The sequence below is a fragment of the Amblyraja radiata genome, chromosome 15, assembly GCF_010909765.2.
Source record: "Amblyraja radiata isolate CabotCenter1 chromosome 15, sAmbRad1.1.pri, whole genome shotgun sequence".
NCBI classification, from domain to species: Eukaryota; Metazoa; Chordata; class Chondrichthyes; order Rajiformes; family Rajidae; genus Amblyraja; species Amblyraja radiata.
The window spans coordinates 49,410,365-49,427,216 of record NC_045970.1 but is presented as its reverse complement, the minus strand read 5'-3'; the positions used below and the strand labels follow the sequence as shown (position 1 = coordinate 49,427,216).

Below are 16,852 nucleotides of genomic sequence, written 5' to 3'. Positions count from 1 at the left end.
AGAGAGGGAGGGAGAGAGAGATGGAGAGAAGGAAGGAGGGAGGGGGAGGGAGAGAGGGAGAGACGGAGGGAGAGGGAGGGAGAGAGAGAGAGGGAGCGAGGGAGGGAGAGTGAGAGAGGGACGAAGAGGGGGAGAGTGGGAGGGAGGGAAAGGGGAGGGAGTGAGAGAGGGAGGGATGGAGGGAAGGAGGAAGGAAGAGAGGGAGAGTGGGAGGGAGAGAGAGCAGAAACTGAGACACATGAGAGCAGGTTGAAAAAACAAAGACAACGAAAGCTGTTGGAGGCAACAAAAGCTGCTTTGCATAATACTGTACAAGTGATTAACAGAAGCAGGCAGATACGGTGCAGTTACATAGATCTGTTTTGCCTTGTTCTTCTTTGTGTTGATAACGTGTGCCCGCAAAAAAACCAACGACAAATAGCACGCAGGAAGCATTTTTGAGAATTACAGGAAATACCATTAAATTCCAGGAAATTTTGGATTCTATTTAAGGCGTGGAAGCACTGTTCCATTACCAAGAACTTGTAATATGTGCAAACAGATGGTGAGCACCGCTCACAGGGTAAAGAAAATGCTTTTCCATGACCGTTTGACCAAGCTGTGACTCAGAGGTGTCTCCCATCTCAAATCGATCCCTTTGGTTTTATTCCTAATCCCGGGACCCCAAAGAACAAATAAGGCGTCACTGTTAATTGTTCAAGTTTATTCACCCAGGGGGAGACTCGTTCCAATTGTCCGGGATTAGGGAAGCACGTATATAATTCAGTGCGATGCGTTCGCTTATGTTCATGGCTGGTTTCAAGTCAAGTCAAGTTTATTCGTCACATACACATACGAGATGTGCAGTGAAATGGAAAGTGGCAATGCTCGCGGACTTTGTGCAAAAAGACAAACAAACAACCAAACAAACTACAAACAGGAAGCTGTAAATAAAGAAGGGTTTCGGCCCGAAACGTCGCCTATTTCCTTCGCTCCATAGATGCTGCTGCACCCGCTGAGTTCCTCCAGCAATTTTGTGTACCTTCGATATTCCAGCATCTGCAGTTCCCTTTTGGCAGTCTGAAGAAGGGTTTCGGCCCGAAACGTCGCCTATTTCCTTCGCTCCATAGATGCTGCTGCACCCGCTGAGTTCCTCCAGCAATTTTGTGTACCTTCGATATTCCAGCATCTGCAGTTCCCTTTTGAACACAGCTGTAAATACTTCCTGTTTTAACAAGAAGCTGTAAATACTGGCCTTTTAAAACAAATTCTGTATGGCTTCCTTTTACCTCTAGTCTTGCAGGAGGACATCCAAGTTCAAACTTCTTTTTTCCAGTTTCCAATTCTTTTGCAATAAGTTAGGTGTACGTCAGAAGATCCTTCAGAGGGGCGCCTGGACCTGATGGTATACCCGGGCGTGTTTTGTAAACCCGTGCGGAACAAATGGCTGGAGTTTTTACGGACATTTTCAACCTCTCACTTCTCAGGTCTGAGGTTTCCACCTGCTTTAAAAGGGCATCAATAATACCGGTGCCCAAGAAGAGCAAGGTGACGTGCCTCAATGACTATTGACCTGTGGCACTAACGTCGGTGGTGATGAAGTGCTTTGAGAGGCTATTCATGGCACAAATCAAATCATACCTCGACAAAAACCTGGTCCCACTGCAGTTCGCTTACCACCACAACAGATCAACAGTGGATGCAATCTCACTGGCTCTCCAATCCGCTCTGGACCACTTGGACAACAAAAACTCATATGTCAGGCTGTTATTCATTGACTACAGCTCGGCATTTAACACAATCATCCCCTCCAAGCTGGTTACCAAGCTCTCAGATCTGGGTCTCTGCGCATCCCTCTGCAATTGGATCCTCGACTTCCTCATTCACAGACCACAGTCTGTCCGTATTGGTGGAAATGTGTCATCTTCGATAACAATCAGCATGGGAGCACCTCAAGGCTGCGTGCTCAGCCCCCTGCTGTACTCACTCCATACTCATGACTGCGTAGCCGGATATAGTGCGAACTCCATCATCAAGTTCGCTGACGACACCACTATTGTGGGACGTATCACTGATGGGGACGAGTCAGAGTATAGAAGCGAGATCGATCGATTGACCAAATGATGCCAGCACAATAACCTGGCTCTCAACACCAGCAAAACCAAGTAACTGATTGTGGACTTCGGAAGGGGTAGGATGGGGTCCCACAGTCTCGTTTATATCGGGCATGGAAATTGCTATCAAAATATGGGGGGGGGACAGGGGGAAAACAATTTCTTGGTGCACACTCACACACATAACACACGAGGCTTCGGAAGCTTCAGCTGTGGGCCCTGTGAATGGTAATTTCAGCTCAATCCAGTGCTAAATGCAGCTCAACTCTGCCTGTCTGGCCGGGTTAACCTACAGCGCTGCCTGGACTGACGGGACACCAGTCCGGAGCCATGGAGCTAGCGCTACTTCTCCGTGCTGGCTATAAGCCTGGGCCATATTTCCCGTAAGTCCAGGCAGGGCTGTAGGTTAACCTGGTGGGACAGGCAGAGTTGAGTTAGATTTAGCGCTGCTTCTCTGCGCTGGCTGTGGGCCTGTGGGCACTGCTCTCGTCTGACTCCCGACGTCTCTGGCCACCCCCGGGCGTGGGGAAGGGGCGGAACTCGGGTTGGGACGGGGATGGTCCAGTGGCGGTTCATCAGCGATTGCAGCGCCGGAGACCCGGGATCGAACCTGGCTGCGGATGAAGCGCAGATTTGTGTCCAGGGCTACCAAGAGTGTTTTTCACTTGTGACCTATGACCTGGGTAAGTCTCCCTCCTCCATTCACCACGTTCTATCCTCAGTCCCACTTCCCAACTTCTGCCTCCCTCCTCCAATCATTGCACTGAAACATCATGTCCCGCCCCCACTGCCGACGGCCAAATTCCTGGGCGTGGATATTTCCAAAGATCTCTCCTGGTCCCAGAACACTGATGCAATCATAAAGATAGCACATCAGCGCCTCTACTTCCTGAGAAGATTACGGAGAGTCGGTATGTCAAGGAGGACTCTCTCGAACTTCTACAGATGCACAGTAGAGAGCATGCTGACCGGTTGCATCGTGCCTTGGTACGGAAACCTGAGCGTCCAGGAGCAGAAAAGGCTGCAAAAGGTTGTAACCACTGCCCAGTCCATCATTGGTTCTGACCTCCCTTCCATCGAGGGGATCTATCGCAGTCGCTGCCTCGAAAAGGCTGCCAGCATCATCAAGGACCCACACCATCCTGGCCACACACTCATCTCTCCGCTGCCATCGGATAGAAGGTACAGGAGCCTGAAATCTGCATCATCCAGATTCAGGAACTGCTTCTTCCCCAAAACCATCAGACTATCAAACACAATTTCAAACACACTATGAACTATAACAACCTATGCACATTATCAGTTTACTGATGTGTGTAGATATGCAGTGGCTTGCAAAAGTTTTCATACCCCTTGAACTTTTCCACATGTGGGAGGTCATGGAGTCTGAGTGCCCTCCAGACATCCACATCTGCGCCAGGTGCGTCGAGATGGGGCTCCTAAGGTACCGTGTTAGGAACCTGGAACAGCAACTCGATGACCTCTGTCTGCTCAGGGAGAGCGAGGAGGTCATAGATAGGAGTTACAGGGAGGTGGTCACTCCAAGACCACGGGAGACAGAAAACTGGGTCACAGTTAGGGTGGGCAACGGGCAGAGGCAGGGACTGGTGAGTACCCCGGTGGCTGTACACCTTGTAAATAAGTACTCATGTTTGAGTAAGGGTGGGGGAGACAGCCTACCTGGGGGCAGCGACAGCGGCCGGGCCTCTGGCACAAAGACCGGTCCTGTTGCTCAGAAGGGTAAGGAAAAGAAGAGGAGGGCAATTGTAATAGGGGACTCTATAGTCAGGGGGTCGGATAGGCGATTCGGTGGACGCAGACAGGAGACCCGGATGGTAGTTTGCCTCCCTGGTGCCAGGGTCAGCGATGTGTCTGAACGGATCCAAGAAATCCTGAAATGGGAGGGAGAGGAGCCTGAGGTTGTGGTGCATATAGGTACCAACGACATAGGTAAAAAAAGAGAAGAGGTCCTGAAAGAAGAATTTAGAGAGTTAGGTAGAGAGTTAAGGAGAAGGACTGCAAAGGTAACAATCTCAGGATTACTGCCTGTGCCACACGACAGTGAGAGTAGGAATGGAGCGAGGTGGAGGATAAATGCGTGGATGAGAGACTGGTGCAGTGGGTATGGATTCAAGTTTCTGGATCATTGGGACCTCTTTTGGGGAAGGTGCGACCTGTACAGAAAGGACGGGTTGCACTTGAACTCGAGGGGGACCAATATCCTGGCGGGGAGATTTGCAAAGGCTACTGGGGTGACTTTAAACTAGTATGGTTGGGGGGAGGGACTCAAATTGGGAAAGCTAGCAGTCAGTGTGTGAGGCAGGAGGCAGAGAATGGTAGCACTCTGACCCAAAATGTAGGGGAGAGAGAAGAAAAAGACAATAAACAGAAAATAAGAGAGGGTGGGTTTCTTAAATGTGTATATTTTAATGCTAGGAGCATTGTAAGAAAGGTGGATGAACTCAGAGCCTGGATTGACACCTGGAAGTATGATGTTGTGGCGATCAGTGAAACATGGTTGCAGGAGGGCTGTGATTGGAAACTAAATATTCCAGGATTTCGTTGCTTCAGGTGTGATAGAATTGGAGGGGCAAGAGGTGGAGGTGTTGCATTGCTTATCAGGGAAGATATTACAGCAGTGCTTTGGCAGGATAGATTAGAGGGCTCGTCTAGGGAGGCTATTTGGGTGGAACTGAGAAATGGGAAAGGGGTAGCAACACTTATAGGGGTGTATTATAGACCGCCAAATGGGGAGCGAGAATTGGAAGAGCAAATATGTAAGGAGATTGCAGATATTAGTAGTAAGCACAAGGTAGTGATTGTGGGAGATTTCAATTTTCCACACATAGACTGGGAAACACATTCTGTAAATGGGCTGGATGGGTTGGAGTTTGTAAAATGTGTGCAGGATAGTTTTTTGCAGCAATACATAGAAGTACCTACTAGAGAAGGGGCGGTGCTGGACCTCCTGTTAGGAAATGAGACGGGTCAGGTGGCAGAGGTATGCGTTGGGGAACAGTTCGGGACCAGTGATCACAATACCATTAGTTTCAATATAATTATGGAGAGGGTCAGAACCGGACCTAGGGTTGAGATTTTTGATTGGAGAAAGGCTAACTTTGAGGAGATGCGAAAGGATTTAAAAGGAGTAAATTGGGTCATTTTGTTTTATGGGAAAGATGTGGAAGAGAAATGGAGTACATTTAAAGGTGAAATTTTAAGAGTACAGAATCTTTATGTCCCTGTTCGGTTGAAAGGAAATAGTAAAAATTGGAAAGAGCCATGGTTTTCAAGGGAAATTGGACACTTGGTTCGGAAAAAGAGGGAGATCTACAATAATTATAGGCAGCATGGAGTGAATGAGGTGCTTGAGGAGTATAAAGAATGCAAAAAGAATCTTAAGAAAGAAATTAGAAAAGCTAAAAGAAGATATGAGGTTGCTTTGGCAAGTAAGGTAAAGTAAATCCAAAGGGTTTCTACAGCTATATTAATAGCAAAAGGATAACGAGGGATAAAATTGGTCCATTAGAGAGTCAGAGTGGACAGCTATCTGCAGAGCCAAAAGAGTTGGGGGAGATATTGAACAATTTATTTTCTTTGGTATTCAGGAGTGGGAGGGAGGGAAAGGGGAGGGAGTGAGAGAGGGAGGGATGGAGGGAAGGAGGAAGGAAGAGAGGGAGAGTGGGAGGGAGAGAGAGCAGAAACTGAGACACATGAGAGCAGGTTGAAAAAACAAAGACAACGAAAGCTGTTGGAGGCAACAAAAGCTGCTTTGCATAATACTGTACGTGATTAACAGAAGCAGGCAGATACGGTGCAGTTACATAGATCTGTTTTGCCTTGTTCTTCTTTGTGTTGATAACGTGTGCCCGCAAAAAAACCAACGACAAATAGCACGCAGGAAGCATTTTTGAGAATTACAGGAAATACCATTAAATTCCAGGAAATTTTGGATTCTATTTAAGGCGTGGAAGCACTGTTCCATTACCAAGAACTTGTAATATGTGCAAACAGATGGTGAGCACCGCTCACAGGCTAAAGAAAATGCTTTTCCATGACCGTTTGACCAAGCTGTGACTCAGAGGTGTCTCCCATCTCAAATCGATCCCTTTGGTTTTATTCCTAATCCCGGGACCCCAAAGAACAAATAAGGCGTCACTGTTAATTGTTCAAGTTTATTCACCCAGGGGGAGACTCGTTCCAATTGTCCGGGATTAGGTAAACCCGTGCGGAACAAATGGCTGGAGTTTTTACGGACATTTTCAACCTCTCACTTCTCAGGTCTGAGGTTTCCACCTGCTTTAAAAGGGCATCAATAATACCGGTGCCCAAGAAGAGCAAGGTGACGTGCCTCAATGACTATTGACCTGTGGCACTAACGTCTGTGGTGATGAAGTGCTTTGAGAGGCTATTCATGGCACAAATCAAATCATACCTCGACAAAAACCTGGTCCCATTGCAGTTCGCTTATCACCACAACAGATCAACAGTGGATGCAATCTCACTGGCTCTCCACTCCGCTCTGGACCACTTGGACAACAAAAACTCATATGTCAGGCTGTTATTCATTGACTACAGCTCGGCATTTAACACAATCATCCCCTCCAAGCTGGTTACCAAGCTCTCAGATCTGGGTCTCTGCGCATCCCTCTGCAATTGGATTCTCGACTTCCTCATTCACAGACCACAGTCTGTCCGTATTGGTGGAAATGTGTCATCTTCGATAACAATCAGCATGGGAGCACCTCAAGGCTGCGTGCTCAGCCCCCTGCTGTACTCACTCCATACTCATGACTGCGTAGCCGGATATAGTGCGAACTCCATCATCAAGTTCGCTGACGACACCACTATTGTGGAACGTATCACTGATGGGGACGAGTCAGAGTATAGAAGCGAGATCGATCGATTGACCAAATGATGCCAGCACAATAACCTGGCTCTCAACACCAGCAAAACCAAGTGACTGATTGTGGACTTCGGAAGGGGTAGGATGGGGTCCCACAGTCTCATTTATATCGGGCATGGAAATTGCTATCAAAATATGGGGGAGGACAGGGGGAAAACAATTTCTTGGTGCACACTCATACACATAACACACGAGGCTTCGGAAGCTTCAGCTGTGGGCCCTGTGAATGGTAATTTCAGCTCAATCCAGTGCTAAATGCAGCTCAACTCTGCCTGTCTGGCCGGGTTAACCTACAGCGCTGCCTGGACTGACGGGACACCAGTCCGGAGCCATGGAGCTAGCGCTACTTCTCCGTGCTGGCTATAAGCCTGGGCCATATTTCCCGTAAGTCCAGGCAGGGCTGTAGGTTAACCTGGTGGGACAGGCAGAGTTGAGTTAGATTTAGCGCTGCTTCTCTGCGCTGGCTGTGGGCCTGTGGGCACTGCTCTCGTCTGACTCCCGACGTCTCTGGCCACCCCCGGGCGTGGGGAAGGGGCGGCACTCGGGTTGGGACGGGGACGGTCCAGTGGCGGTTCATCAGCGATTGCAGCGCCGGAGACCCGGGATCGAACCTGGCTGCGGATGAAGCGCAGGTTTGTGTCCAGGGCTACCAAGAGTGTTTTTCACTTGTGACCTATGACCTGGGTAAGTCTCCCTCCTCCATTCACCGCGTTCTATCCTCAGTCCCACTTCCCAACTTCTGCCTCCCTCCTCCAATCATTGCACTGAATCATCATGTCCCGCCCCCACTGCCGACTGCCAAATTCCTGGGCGTGGATATTTCCAAAGATCTCTCCTGGTCCCAGAACACTGATGCAATCATAAAGATAGCACATCAGCGCCTCTACTTCCTGAGAAGATTACGGAGAGTCGGTATGTCAAGGAGGACTCTCTCGAACTTCTACAGATGCACAGTAGAGAGCATGCTGACCGGTTGCATCGTGCCTTGGTACGGAAACCTGAGCGTCCAGGAGCAGAAAAGGCTGCAAAAGGTTGTAACCACTGCCCAGTCCATCATTGGTTCTGACCTCCCTTCCATCGAGGGGATCTATCGCAGTCGCTGCCTCGAAAAGGCTGCCAGCATCATCAAGGACCCACACCATCCTGGCCACACACTCATCTCTCCGCTGCCATCGGATAGAAGGTACAGGAGCCTGAAATCTGCATCATCCAGATTCAGGAACTGCTTCTTCCCCAAAACCATCAGACTATCAAACACAATTTCAAACACACTATGAACTATAACAACCTATGCACATTATCAGTTTACTGATGTGTGTAGATATGCAGTGGCTTGCAAAAGTTTTCATACCCCTTGAACTTTTCCATATGTGGGAGGTCATGGAGTCTGAGTGCCCTCCAGACATCCACACCTGCGCCAGGTGCGTCGAGATGGGGCTCCTAAGGGACCGTGTTAGGAACCTGGAACAGCAACTCGATGACCTCTGTCTGCTCAGGGAGAGCGAGGAGGTCATAGATAGGAGTTACAGGGAGGTGGTCACTCCAAGACCACGGGAGACAGAAAACTGGGTCACAGTTAGGAAGGGCAACGGGCAGAGGCAGGGACTGGTGAGTACCCCGGTGGCTGTACACCTTGTAAATAAGTACTCATGTTTGAGTAAGGGTGGGGGAGACAGCCTACCTGGGGGCAGCGACAGCGGCCGGGCCTCTGGCACAAAGACCGGTCCTGTTGCTCAGAAGGGTAAGGAAAAGAAGAGGAGGGCAATTGTAATAGGGGACTCTATAGTCAGGGGGTCGGATAGGCGATTCGGTGGACGCAGACAGGAGACCCGGATGGTAGTTTGCCTCCCTGGTGCCAGGGTCAGCGATGTGTCTGAACGGATCCAAGAAATCCTGAAATGGGAGGGAGAGGAGCCTGAGGTTGTGGTGCATATAGGTACCAACGACATAGGTAAAAAAAGAGAAGAGGTCCTGAAAGAAGAATTTAGAGAGTTAGGTAGAGAGTTAAGGAGAAGGACTGCAAAGGTAACAATCTCAGGATTACTGCCTGTGCCACACGACAGTGAGAGTAGGAATGGAGCGAGGTGGAGGATAAATGCGTGGATGAGAGACTGGTGCAGTGGGTATGGATTCAAGTTTCTGGATCATTGGGACCTCTTTTGGGGAAGGTGCGACCTGTACAGAAAGGACGGGTTGCACTTGAACTCGAGGGGGACCAATATCCTGGCGGGGAGATTTGCAAAGGCTACTGGGGTGACTTTAAACTAGTATGGTTGGGGGGAGGGACTCAAATTGGGAAAGCTAGCAGTCAGTGTGTGAGGCAGGAGGCAGAGAATGGTAGCACTCTGACCCAAAATGTAGGGGAGAGAGAAGAAAAAGACAATAAACAGAAAATAAGAGAGGGTGGGTTTCTTAAATGTGTATATTTTAATGCTAGGAGCATTGTAAGAAAGGTGGATGAACTCAGAGCCTGGATTGACACCTGGAAGTATGATGTTGTGGCGATCAGTGCAACATGGTTGCAGGAGGGCTGTGATTGGAAACTAAATATTCCAGGATTTCGTTGCTTCAGGTGTGATAGAATTGGAGGGGCAAGAGGTGGAGGTGTTGCATTGCTTATCAGGGAAGATATTACAGCAGTGCTTTGGCAGGATAGATTAGAGGGCTCGTCTAGGGAGGCTATTTGGGTGGAACTGAGAAATGGGAAAGGGGTAGCAACACTTATAGGGGTGTATTATAGACCGCCAAATGGGGAGCGAGAATTGGAAGAGCAAATATGTAAGGAGATTGCAGATATTAGTAGTAAGCACAAGGTAGTGATTGTGGGAGATTTCAATTTTCCACACATAGACTGGGAAACACATTCTGTAAATGGGCTGGATGGGTTGGAGTTTGTAAAATGTGTGCAGGATAGTTTTTTGCAGCAATACATAGAAGTACCTACTAGAGAAGGGGCGGTGCTGGACCTCCTGTTAGGAAATGAGACGGGTCAGGTGGCAGAGGTATGCGTTGGGGAACAGTTCGGGACCAGTGATCACAATACCATTAGTTTCAATATAATTATGGAGAGGGTCAGAACCGGACCTAGGGTTGAGATTTTTGATTGGAGAAAGGCTAACTTTGAGGAGATGCGAAAGGATTTAAAAGGAGTAAATTGGGACATTTTGTTTTATGGGAAAGATGTGGAAGAGAAATGGAGTACATTTAAAGGTGAAATTTTAAGAGTACAGAATCTTTATGTCCCTGTTCGGTTGAAAGGAAATAGTAAAAATTGGAAAGAGCCATGGTTTTCAAGGGAAATTGGACACTTGGTTCGGAAAAAGAGGGAGATCTACAATAATTATAGGCAGCATGGAGTGAATGAGGTGCTTGAGGAGTATAAAGAATGCAAAAAGAATCTTAAGAAAGAAATTAGAAAAGCTAAAAGAAGATACGAGGTTGCTTTGGCAAGTAAGGTAAAGTAAATCCAAAGGGTTTCTACAGCTATATTAATAGCAAAAGGATAACGAGGGATAAAATTGGTCCATTAGAGAGTCAGAGTGGACAGCTATCTGCAGAGCCAAAAGAGTTGGGGGAGATATTGAACAATTTATTTTCTTCGGTATTCACCAAGGAGAAGGATATTGAATTATGTGAGGTAAGGGAAACAAGTAGAGTAGCTATGGAAACTATGAGATTCAAAGAAGAGGAGGTACTGACACTTTTGAGAAATATAAAAGTGGATAAGTCTCCAGGTCCGGACAGGATATTCGCTAGGACATTGAGGGAAGTTAGTGTAGAAATAGCAGGGGCTATGACAGAAATATTTCAAATGTCATTAGAAACGGGAATAGTACCGGAGGATTGGCGTACTGCGCATGTTGTCCCATTGTTTAAAAAGGGGTCTAAGAGTAAACCTAGCAATTATAGACCTGCTAGTTTGACGTCAGTGGTGGGCAAATTAATGGAAAGGATACTTAGAGATAATATATATAAGCCTCTGGATAAACAAAGTCTGATTAGGAACAGTCAACATGGATTTGTGCCTGGAAGGTCATGTTTGACTAATCTTCTTGAATTTTTTGAAGAGGTTACTCGGGAAATTGATGAGGGTAAAGCAGTGGATGTTGTATATATGGACTTCAGTAAGGCCTTTGACAAGGTTCCTCATGGAAGGTTGGTTAAGAAGGTTCAATGGTTGTGTATTAATGGTGGAGTAGCAAGATGGATTCAACAGTGGCTGAATGGGAGATGCCAGAGAGTAATGGTGGATGGTTGTTTGTCAGGTTGGAGGCCAGTGACTAGTGGGGTGCCACAGGGATCTGTGTTGGGTCCACTGTTGTTTGTCATGTACATCAATGATCTGGATGATGGTGTGGTAAATTGGATTAGTAAGTATGCAGATGATACTAAGATAGGTGGGGTTGTGGATAATGAAATAGATTTTCAAAGTCTACAGAGAGATTTATGCCAGTTGGAAGAGTGGACTGAAAGATGGCAGATGGAGTTTAATGCTGATAAGTGTGAGATGCTACATCTTGGCAGGACAAATCAAAATAGGACATACATGGTAAATGGTAGGGAATTGAAGAATGCAGGTGAACAGAGGGATCTGGGAATAACTGTGCACAGTTCCCTGAAAGTGGAATCTCATGTAGATAGGGTGGTAAAGAAAGCTTTTGGTGTGCTGACCTTTATAAATCAGAGCATTGAGTATAGAAGTTGGGATGTAATGTTAAAATTGTACAAGACATTGGTGAGGCCAATTCTGGAGTATGGGGTACAATTTTGGTCGCCTAATTATAGGAAGGATGTCAACAAAATAGAGAGAGTACAGAGGAGATTTACTAGAATGTTGCCTGGGTTTCAGCAACTAAGTTACAGAGAAAGGTTGAACAAGTTAGGGCTTTATTCTTTGGAGCGCAGTAGGTTAAGGGGGGACTTGATAGAGGTCTTTAAAATGATGAGAGGGATAGACAGAGTTGACGTGGATAAGCTTTTCCCACTGAGAGTAGGGAAGTTCAAACAAGGGGACATGACTTGAGAATTAAGGGACAGAAGTTTAGGGGTAACATGAGGGGGAACTTCTTTACTCAGAGAGTGGTGGCTGTGTGGAATGAGCTTCCAGTGAAGGTGGTGGAGGCAGGTTCGTTTTTATCATTTAAAAATAAATTGGATAGTTATATGGACGGGAAAGGAATAGAGGGTTATGGTCTGAGCGCAGGTATATGGGACTAGGGGAGAATACGTGTTCGGCACGGACTAGAAGGGTCGAGATGGCCTGTTTCCGTGCTGTAATTGTTATATGGTTATATGGTTATATGGAGTATAGGAGCAGGGAGGTTCTACTGCAGTTGTACAGGGTCTTGGTGAGACCACACCTGGAGTATTGCGTATAGTTTTGGTCTCCTAATCTGAGGAAAGACATTCTTGCCATAGAGGGAGTACAGAGAAGGTTCACCAGAATGATTCCTGGGATGTCAGGACTTTCATATGAAGAAAGACTGGATAGACTCGGTTTGTACTCGCTGGAATTTAGAAGATTGAGGGGGGATCTTATAGAAACTTACAAAATTCTTAAGGGGTTGGACAGGCTAGATGCAGGAAGATTGTTCCCGATGTTGGGGAAGTCCAGAACAAGGGGTCACAGTTTAAGGATAAGGGGGAAATCTTTTAGGACCGAGACGAGGAAAATATTTTTCACACAGAGAGTGGTGAATCTCTGGAATTCTCTGCCATAGAAGGTAGTTGAGGCCAGTTCATTGGCTATATTTAAGAGGGAGTTAGATGTGGCCCTTGTGGCTAAAGGGATCAGGGGGTATGGAGAGAAGGCAGGTACAGGATACTGAGTTGGATGATCAGCCATGATCATATTGAATGGCGGTGCAGGCTCGAAGGGCCGAATGGCCTACTCCTGCACCTATTTTCTATGTTTCTTTGTTTCTTTGTTTCTACCTTTAAAAAGGAGATGAGGAGGAATTTCTTTAGCCAGAGGGTGGTGAATCTGAATTCATTGCCACAGACGGCTGTGGAGGCCAAGCCAATAGATATTTTTAAGGCAGAGAGAAATAGATTCTTGATTAGTACAGGTGTCAGGGGTTATGGGGAGAAGGCAGGACAATGGGATTGAGAGGGAAAGATGGATCAGCCATGATCAAATGGTGGTGTAACCTTGATGGGCCGAATGGCCTAATTCTGATCCTATAACTTGAACATCAATTCATAACAGCTGCAAAGGCCAAGTTTTGGGGTATTTTTAAAGTGGGGATTAACAGGTACTTGATTAGTACGGGTGTGAGAGGATATGGGGAGAATGCAGGTGAATGGAGAAAGGGAGGGAAAGAGAGATCAGCCATTGAGTGATGGAATAGACTCGATGGGCTGAATGGCCTAATGCTGCTCTTATGACGTGAACCTTATGAAAATCGTACAAGGACTGGAGATTTCCTGTCTTCCAGTCAAGGTTCATAAATCATAGGAGCAGCATTAGGCTATTCGACCCATCAAGGTTACTCCACGGACCTATCATTCCCCTTCGGTGCCATTCTCCTGTCTTTTCCCCATAAACCCTCTAAACCTGTCCAGTCCATGTACCTGTCCAAATGTTTTCTAAATGCCTCAACTACCTCCTCCGGCAGCTCGTTCCATGCACCCACTACCCTTTCTGTAAAAAAGGTGCCCCTCAGGTCCCTATTAAATTCCCCCACCCCCCTCACCTTATACCTGTGTCCTCTAGTTCCTGATTCACCCACTCTGAGTAAAAGACTCTGTGCATTAATCCTATTCCGCTCATGATTTTGAACACTTCTATAAGATCACCCCTCATCCTCCTGCACTCCAAGGAATAAAGACCGAGTCTGCTCAACCTCTCCCTATAGCTCAAACCCTCGATTGCTGGCAACACCCTGATAGATCTTTTCACCCTTTCCAGCTTGACAACATCTTTCCTATAACACGGTGCCCAAAATTGAACACGATACTCTAAATGTGGCCCGACCAATGTCTTATATAAGTGCAACTTGACCTCTCAACTCCTAACGGGCGGCGGGTTGGCGCAGCGGTAGAGCTATTGCCTTTCAGCACCAGAGACCCGGGTTCGATCCTGACTACGGGCGCTTGTCTGTACGTTCTCCCCGTGACCTGCGTGAGTTTCCTCCGAGATCTTCGGTTTCCTCCCACACCCCAAAGACGTACAGGTTTGTAGGTTAATTGGCTGGGTATCAATGTAAAATTGTCCCCAGTGTGTGCAGGATAGTGTGGTCGGGGTGGACTCGGTGTTTCCGCGCTGTATCTCTAAAGACTAAAAACTAATCTTCTGTACTCGGTATCGGTGTCAGTGCCTGAGAAGGTCCTGATCTCCGAAATGTGCATAGTGAAGATGTCCCTTAAGGGCCTGTCTCACTTGGCGATTTGTTCGGTGACTGCCGGCGTCATATCATTGTCGCCAAATGACTTTGAACATTTCAAAATCCAGCGGCGATAAAAAGAAATGTTGCGACACTTGAAAAAGTGAGAGCAGATAGTTCACTCCCTGAAAATGGAAATGTAACTGAAACTGGAACAATCAAGTCTTACTTTTCCTCCGTACAGCCGAGTTGTGGAACTGAAAAACCTTGGTTCAAATCCAAAACCAGTGATGTTAGGCTTACAGACAAGTGCGGGCAAACATTCACTTCAAATGTTAATCCTTACACGTGCAAATTATAACCACGTCTCAAGAGTTAAGATTAGGATTAAAAATAATAATAATAATAATGACAATGACATGGTGGAGGAATGTCTTCAGCCAGAGGGTGTTGAATCTGTGGAATTTATTGCCACGGAAGGCTGTGGAGGCCAAGTCAATGGATATGTTTAAGGCAGAGAGAGAGATAGATTCTTGATTAGTACGGGTGTCAGGGGGTTATGGGGAGAAGGCAGGAGAACGGGAAAGAGAGGGAAAGATAGATCAGCCATAATTGAATGGTGGAGTAAACTCGATGGGCCGAATGGCCTAATGCTGCTCTTATGACTTATGAACCTTATGAAAATCGTAGAAGGACTGGAGATTTCCTGTCTTCCAGTCAAGGTTCATAAATAATAGGAGCAGCATTAGGCCATTCGGCCCATCGAGTCTGCTCTGCCATTCGATCATGGCTGATCTATTTTTATCTCTCAAACCCATGATCCTGCCTTCTTCCTGTGACCTTTGACACCTTTACCAATCAAGTTGAAGAGTTGCAATCCTGGATTAAGTGCAAAGTGCATAGAAATAGTCCACCCAGACCAATCTAAATCTTTCTTTAACGTTGTGATAGTACCTGCCTCAACTACCTCCTCTGGCAGCTCGTTCCTACACTCACCACACATGGTGGAAGAAAGTTAACCCCTCAGGTTCTCATTAACTCCCCCCCACCCACGCCCCCACCCCCCCCCCCCCCACCCCACTTCACCTTAAGCCTCTGATATATTTCGATAGCATGCAACACAAAGCTCTGCATTGTCCCCCGGTATACGTGACAATAATGAACATAAACCTTAATCCTAAACCTTTAACAGTACACGTGACCATGAACTAAACTGAACTAATCTCCCCTTTGCTCTATCTATTGTACTTGAGTTTAACAGCTGTACTTATGTACAGTATTCCCTGGTCTGTTTGGATAGGAAGCAAAACAAAGCTTTTCAGTGTATCTTAGTACACGTGACAACAATAAACTTAATCCTAAACTTTTACCCCAGAATTTAGTGGACAAACAATTAACGTCCAGGTGAATTTGTGACCATTGAGTAACGGGCTGGGAAATCACTGCTGGTGCCTCTATTCTGACCATCGCATCTGACACACGTGAAATGGCATCACATCTGTAAAGGATTCTGTCCGAGGCAAGGCTCCGTTGTGACCAGCACAAAAGACACGTCCACACCGAGTTATAGTTCAAGAGCTCGTTTATTCTCCAATCACTGCCTTTTATCTTGAAGGCCACTTGACCTCAGTCACGAGGCTCAGGCACGAGTTTCTGTTACAAGACTTTACAGGCACTGGTATTTACACTATATACATATTACATGTATTACATAACGTACAAAGACATCACATCTCCCTCGTTACTTTAAAGACATCACATCTCCCTCTTCAGTTTAAAGATGTTATATCTCCCTCTTCACTTTACAGATCTTACATCTACCCCTTTTCACTTTGTTTATCATCTCCCCTGATATCCACTTTAAACAAACTCTAGCAAAGGGCCTCTCTCAATTGCCTTCTGCTGCGACTGGGAGACTGGCTCCTACCTCTCGCTCTAGCTAGGCTTCTGGGGACTTATTCTGGCTTCTGGGAGATGTTGGCAGGTCTGGAATTTTTTTTTCACTTTGAAGAATGATTTGATAACTGGGATAGTATTCTCTGCAGCAACGGAGGTGAAGAAAAGACTTCGTTGAGATAAATAATAACATGAAAATATGACCTGTTTTGCTTAACAAAGTGTGTAGGAAGGAACTGCAGATGCTGGTTTAAACTGAAGATGAACACAAAAAGCTGGAGTAACTCAGCGGGACAGGCAGCATCTCTGGAGAGAAAGAATGGGTGATGTTTCGGGTCGAGACCTTTAGACTGAAGAGGTTGAAAACCAGCCATGTAGATGTAAAACACAATAACTTGAGATGTGTGTTATCCAACTAAGGGCAAAATCAGAATCATGTGTTCACCTTTATTGACGTCAACACTTCAAGAGTTCAGAGTCTTTCCTTTGAACATCACAGAGGACACTATCAAGGTGTCCTATTTTAGCCCAATATAAACATTACAATTCGTCAGTATAAAAATTCTCATCAGGAATACATTACAGAGAAAATAATTTAATGGGGTGGCACTGTGGTGCAGCGGTAGAGTTGC

General features: G+C 46.5%; 1 pseudogene; it reads right to left on the bottom strand.

Annotated features, from left to right (window-relative positions):
- LOC116981369 overlaps positions 1–16,852 on the bottom strand; it is a 63,122-nt pseudogene that overhangs the window by 14,036 nt on the left and 32,234 nt on the right.